This window comes from Crocodylus porosus, unplaced genomic scaffold, assembly GCF_001723895.1.
Source record: "Crocodylus porosus isolate Cpor-Errol unplaced genomic scaffold, CroPor_comp1, whole genome shotgun sequence".
NCBI lineage: Eukaryota > Metazoa > Chordata > Crocodylia > Crocodylidae > Crocodylus > Crocodylus porosus.
In genome coordinates, this window is record NW_017728911.1 from 29336265 (window position 1) to 29343670 (window position 7406).

A 7406-nucleotide genomic window follows, 5' to 3' on the forward strand; every position below is an offset into this window, starting at 1 on the left:
TGTGTTCGGTTCTGGGCGCCACACTTCAAGAGGGATGTGGACAGTACTGAGAGGGCCCAGAGAAGGCCACTCGCATGGTCAAGGGGCAGCAGGGCAGGCCCTACAAAGAGAGGCTAAAGGGCCTGATCCTAGTCAGCTTCCACAAAAGAAGGCTGAGAGGGGATCTGGTGGCCATTTACAAACTCACCAGGGGGACCATTGGGAATTAAGGGAAGCTCTGTTCCCCCGGGCACTACCTGGGGTTACTAGGAATAACAGCCACAAATTGTTAGAGAGAAGGTTCAGGCTGGACATCAGGAGACATGACTTTACGGTTAGGGCTGCCAGGCTCTGGAATGGGCTCCCAAGTGAGGTGGTGCTCTCTCCTATCTTGGGGGTCTTCAAGAGGAGGCTGGACAGTTATTTGGCTGAGATGATATGATCCCAGCACCTGGTCCTGCCTGGGGCAGGGAATGAGACCTCATGAACTGTTTAGGTCCCTTCCAACCCTAAGTACGATGATACTATGACAGGCAGGGCAGAAGAGGAGGAGGGGTTGCACTTTTTGTAAAAGAGCCATATGATTGCTTAGAGCTCCAGTATGAAACTAGGGATAGATCTGTTGAAAGTCCCTGGGTTATGGTCAGAAAAGAGAGCAGCAAGGGTGATGTTGTGGTGGGGGTCTGCTATAGACCACCAGACCAGGACGAAGTGGTAGATGAGGATTTCTTCAAACAGCCAGCAGAAGTTTAATGATCACAAGCTCTGGTTCTCATGGGGGACTTCAGTCACCCTGACATCTGCTAGGAGGGCAATACAGCAGTACACAAGCAATCTATGAATTTTTGGAGAGTGCTGGGGACAACTTCCTGTTGCAAGTGCTTAGAGCCATGCTCTTCTTGACCCACAAACAGGGAAAAATTGGTGGGGAATGTAGTAGTGGATGGCAACTTGGTTCAGCAGCAACTGAGATGATTTCAGTTCAGGAAATCTGAAGACAGGAAGGATGGAGAGCAGCAGATTAAAGACCCTGGACTTCAGAAAAATCAGACTTTGACTCGCTTTTGGAACTCATAGGCAGGATCCCCTGGGAAGCCAGTCTGAGGTGGGGAGGAGTCCAGGAGAGCCAGCTGAAGTACTCAATGCCTTTTTCAATTCACTCTTCACAGGTAAGGTCAGCTTCCTGACAACTGCACCAGGCATCACAGTTTGGGGAGGAGGTGAGCAGCCAACAGTAGCAAAAGAACAAGTTAGGGCAGGGGCAGGCAAAATATGACCCACGGGCCAGATCCAACCCACCAGGCCATTCTGTCTAGCCTGCAGGACTCCTAAAAAATTTAGAAAACTAGTATTTATCTGCACCTGGCTGCCTGTCAAAGTTAACAAGAGCAAAGGGCAGTAGGACCCAGGGAGAGCCAACAGAAGCCAGCAACAAGGTGAGCCGGCCTCACCCCACCCCTGCCCCCCCCACCCCACAACTGGAAGCCTCTTCCTGCCCTGGCTTTTATGGCTTCCCTGCATGCCTGCTCCAGCATCACATGGCCCCAGGCTTCATTGCCGGATTGCGGGAGCATGTGGACCACACCAGTACAATGGGCGAAAAGCAGAAAGGTGTGTGTCCGTGTGTGTGCGCATGTGTGTGTGCGTGTGCGTGTGCGCGCGTGCATGTGCAGTGAGGGAGAGTTTATGTGTATGTTCATAAATCAGGACAAAACTATTTTTTGAAATCGAATGAATGAATGTTGTAGATGTTAGATTTTTAGAATATAATTTGGTATTTTTCTGGTTCTGAGATGACAAAACCCCTTGCTGAAAGGAGTACTCCCAGGGGCAAGGGGGGCGGGGGGACTTCTGGTGGGAACAGTTGGGGATTAGGAGGTGGGACTACCCATGTGGCCCTCAACAGCTTGCCAAAACTTGGTAAGCAGCCCTCTGCTGGAAATAATTGCCCACCCCTGGGTTAGGAACTGTTTAGAAAAGTTGGACTTCTACAAATCCATGGGGCCAGATAGGATGCACCCGAGGGTGCTGAGGGAATTGGCTGTTGTGATTGTAGAGCCACTGGATATCATCTTTGAAAAGTCATGGCGATCAGGAGAGGTCCCAGATTATTGGAAAAGGGCAAACAGTGCCCATACTTAAGAAAGGGAAAAAGGAGGAGTCAGAAAACTACAGACCAGTCAGCCTCACCTCAGTCCCAGGGAAAAACATGGAGCAGATCTTCAGGGAATCCATTTCTAAGTACTTAGAGGAGAAGAAGGTGATTAGGAACTGTCAGCATGGATTCACCAAGGGCAAATCATGCCTGACGAACCTGATTACCTTATATGATGAGATGACTGGTTCTGTGGACACAGGGAGACCAGTGGATGTGGTATACCTTGATTTTAGCAAGGCTTTTGATAGTCTCCCACAACATTCTTGCAGACAAGCTAGGAAGTACAGGCTGGATGAATGGACTGTAAAGTGGACAGAAAATTAGCTGGAGCATCGAGCTCAGAGGGTAGTAATCAATGGCTCATGTCTAGTTGGCAGCCAGTATCAAGTGGAGCACCCCAGTCCTGGGGCTGGTTTTGTTCAATATCTTCATCAACAACCTGGAAGATAGCACAGAGTGTACGCTCAGCAAGTTTGCAGATGACACCAAGCTACAGGGAGTAGCAGATACTCTAGAGAGTAGGGCTAGGATTCAGAGTAACCTAGACAAATTGGAGGAATGGGCCAAAATAAATCTCATGTGGTTCAACAAGGACAAGTGTGAAGTCCTGCACTTAGGATGGAGCAGTCCCATGCACCGGTACAGGCTGAGCAACAGCTCTGCAGAAAAGGACCTGGGGGTCACAGTGGACAATGAGCTGAATATGAGCCAACAGCGTGCCCTTGTTGCCAAGAAGGATAATAGTATCCTGGGCTGCATTCGTAGGAGTGTTGCCAGCAGGTCAAAGGAAGTGATTATTCCCCTCTATTCAACACTGGTGAGGCCACACCTGGGGTACTGTGTTCAGTTTTGCGCACCCCCACTACAGAAACAAAAATGGTGAGGGGGCTTGGGGGATGTGACTTGTGAGGGGAGGCTGAGGGAACTGGGGGGGTTCAAAAGAGGATGGAGCCGGACTGTTCTCAGTGGTGACAGATGACAGAACAAGGAGCAATGGTCTCAAGTTGCCACAAGGAGAGTTTAGGTTAGATATTAGGAAGAACATTTTCATTAGGAAGGTAGTAAAGCACTGGAACAGGTTACCCAGAGAGGTTGCGCACTCTTCATCCTTGTAGGTGTTTAGGATCTGGCTAAACAAACCTTTGGCTGGGATGATCTAGTTGCGGACAGTCCTGTTTTGAGCAGGGGTAGACTATTGACCTCCCGAGGTCCCTCCCAACCCTCACTTTTTATGATTCTGTGCTGTTCCCTAGAAAGAAATATTATTCTTGATGTATGGGGGGGGTGTATTTGCTTGTGCACATGTATTATGAAGTATATGGCAAAAAATACACACACACACATTGTTGATTCATATTCTTTAGATTAAAGTATCTTTAAATGTTATGAAATAGGAGAGATTTGAACTATACAGCAAGGTGCTGCATATTAAGCATCCCACAAACATATGGCACAACAAAACCTAACAGTTTTCTATGTCTCAATAACCTTCTTTAAAAGAAAAAAAAAAAATCTTCTATTTGTAGGTGATCAGCCAGTTTTGAAATACACCTAGGAGTTTGACAGAGTTAAATATAATTATTTCTTTTATGCCCCATTCTCTCCCTTAAAATGAAACATTTCATCAATGGGCAGGAAACATGCTTTTTTTTCCTTTATAGGAGGCCACATAGAGATCTCAGCTATAAAAGCAGTAGCCTGGAAAAGAGACTAGGGAAAGGTTACCCATCCATCTTCCGATTTCTCTGCAGCTATAGTGGTATCATCTGCCTCTAAGAATAAAAGCCCCCTGGGAGACTATGCTGGACTTATCAGAACTGGCAGCAGGTGAAATATCAGATGGGGAGAGGATAAATAATAAATGAGCCTATATTTTTAAATCCGATGTTTGAAAATGTTAAATGTTAATAGGGATAATGGAGATGCTCCTTCCTAAATTCACCTACTACTGGTGAAGTGCAGTTCATCCACCCATGATAGTGTTCGCTCTGCTTTCACCTGAATTCAATCCTCTGAGGGCATCAGCATTTCTTACAGACTTTTCCAGGGAAAGGCACAGCCCCAAATTAATTTCCTTGGGTCTGGTAATTAGTATTCCACAATTGCAAAGAAAGCCTCAGAAATCACAGCCCATACTGTGAGACATGCTAGGTAACATCGTTGATTTTTTTCCCAAACCAGTGCCTTATGTTATGGCCTATTGATCTATTCAGTCTGTTGGTAGATTGGCAAATGGCCGCAGTCTTGCTCTTATGCATCTTCTCCTTCTCTGTCTAGACCTGCCAAAGGACTGCCATTTAAAAGCAGGATGTTGTGGGGTCATAGAGATCCATTCCAGAGCAATTCCTGAAGGAGAGGCTTGAGGAGCTTCAGAGGAGGCAGGATGAATCAAGAGAACTGTTAAGAGGATGGGGAATTCTTCAAGGACATGTTCACAGCTAATCCAAATGGTTGTTACTTTCTGCTCTTACTTTAATGGCCTCTATAACAAATTAGCTGGCCAAGGCATTCTTGGCAAGGAGTCAAGTTGTACTCGATAAAAAAGACAGCCCACCCAAACCTCCATATTTTACAACTGAAGTGGAACTTTTAGTGATTGTCTACTGAAAAAACAAAGGTTGAAGGCTGGATTCCCCTTCCTTCCTTCCCTGAAAGGCATGCAGGAACTGAGTTGACAGGCAAACAGTTTTTGCTTCTCCATATTTAGGCTCAGGGTGCTCCCAGTAAATACAGTTAGACTGTAACAGGTCCCCAGCACTAAGAGCTCTGGCCATAACCCTTTCCATTACCCCGCATGACCCACAGCATCTTCTCTGCAGGGGGTGGCTGAGATGGGCAAAGGAGATCTGTTGCAGCAGGACTTTGCTTACACTAGGGAGATTCTGCAAGCCTGGCTCCAACCCCCTCTATGCCTCTATGGCAGCATGAAGGGGAAAAAAGGCATCAGAAAGCCTGGCCCACAAACTATATGGAAAATGAATTTCTCTCTCTTCCAGCACCGAGTGGAAGGAGAAATGTTGTCCATGCTGCATCTGCTCTGGGAATTCATAGAAGTCTTTCCCTTCTCAGGTTGCTAGGCTGGTCCCACATTTTCCCATGAAATTCATTTTGAGAAGGGGTGAGGTGGAAGAAAGGTGAGTGTGGGGTCTGATATCCATGATACAGCCTGAAACACGAGCAATCCCATGATGTGGGGAGCAAAAAAGAGGCATGTGTTGCAACTGGGCTTGGCTACCTGTAGCATCCAAGCAGAGCAGGTGCCTTATTTATTGCTGTCATGCAGAAATATAGTCTGACGTAATCTCCGAAGGCCTGTTCGTATTCCAGACAGCAAACTACCACTTACAGGATGAAATTGTTTGCTGTTTAAACACTGCCAGTCAAGGACATTAATTGCTGTGGGTTAAATTAAACTAGATGGCATAGCAATAAGATTTGAGGCCAAGGGAGGGGGTGGGGGGTGAAAGGAAGGAGAAGAAACAATCTTATCTCATAAATAATGAGTTTAGGAAAAAATCTTTTATTGGGACACTCTATGATCTGCATAAAGCCAAGTTCAAACTCAGTTCAAGTCTTCAGACTCTCCCAGTCAAGCCTGGGTGAGGCAGATACACAATGACATTTGGGGCTGGAAAAAAAAAAAAAAAAAAAAAAGAAAACTCCCAAGCTGAGAAAGGACTGACTTCTGTCAGGCATTTAATGCAAATCTCCTATAGAGTGGGCCCGATGATCTGCGAGGTCCCTTCCAGCTCCTAACAATCTGTGAATCTACACAAGTGGCAGTTCTGCCTTTTCAGTGTCAGCTGAGGTTAAGACAATATATAGATCTATAGAGCAGGGCAAAAGAAAAGGAGGCTCCATGCCACCATTTTAGTAGGCAAATGACAGTGACAACAGTGAAGGACACGCTGGGAACAGGGGCGGGGGAAGAGCGCAGTATTGTTCAGTATGACACCTTTTGTACCAATGTTCCAGGCAGTGCTCTCTCTCTCATGCATGCGCAGACTTGCAGAGTTATGTATTCAACTATGCTGGGTCTTTGCAGCAGTGGTCCAGCATTTGTGCTCCTGCTGGGCTGCACACAATGAGTCTGGGGAAAAAAGGCATATTTCCTTGTTTATTTGCATTTGTAAGGATGTCAAAAGGCCCAGGGCGCCTTTGAAACTTCTTTGAAAACACAAATCGAAACTGGATGATGATCCTGGCAGCAGACTAAACTATCTGCCCCAGCGGGTGCATCTACACACGACACTACTGCGTAGTAGCAACAAGCTGCTGTGCAGCAGCGTTGGTGGGCACGAACCGTGATGCGCCGCTAGTGCAGTAGTTCATTTTTAGTGAGCTAAAGTGCACAGCATCTGGAAAAAAAAAATGCAGGGGCATTACTGTGCATTAATGCCGGTTACTGCACAGTCACTTAGTATTTGCTTATGCAAGTACTAAATGACTGTGCAGTAACAACTGCGCAGTGTCCTGCTCATGTAGATGGGGCCAGTGATAATAACAAAGCTATACAGGTTGGTGGCTTCTATAGCCAAATGGTATGGCTATCAAATTAAAGCATATCACACTCTCACTCCAGGTTGCGCTCTTGGCTTCTCCATCCTGCAAAATTGCAAGGAAGCAACACCTTTGTACCATGCTCTGAAGATCAGACTGGGGTAAAGTGGGGAGTGAACTTCAAATTCATTTCAAAAGAATGCTGCCCCTCCAGCAGGAAAGGAGGTGTCAGATTGAAGCAGACAGGCAGGCCACCCATTCAATCATCAGTCCGGCCCCGTGGCCAGCATTGCTTGCTTTAGAGCAAGGCATACACCTCTCTGTGTGCTCCTGTTGTACCATTTCCTGGAAGAAAGGTATTTCTTCCTTTTCCTCAGTTGGTGATTAGTGAATGTGGACCAATATCCCTCTTAATTTGTCCTAGCTAGAGAAAGAAGGGATGCATTCACTCGCTGGGACTGTGTCACGTGATTGCCTACAAAAGCAGGAAACTAGAGTCCATAAACCAAAAGGTCCCTTCCAGCTTTCTGTTCCTAGATTTGCTCTTTGGTTATCTTCAAAGAGCTCCCATGGGTTTAAGAGACAGTTGTACGCATCAGAACAGAGCTATTGGGCCTCAAGCATCTAATTCACCCTAAAAGGCTATACTTATTGTTTCATGCACAGAGCTCTGGGTAGTAATAAATGGACTCCATTGGGACCTAGCTGCTAGATCTTATTCAGAGCACTGCATGCAGCTATGTTATGTGTTTGTACTCAGAGCTATTGT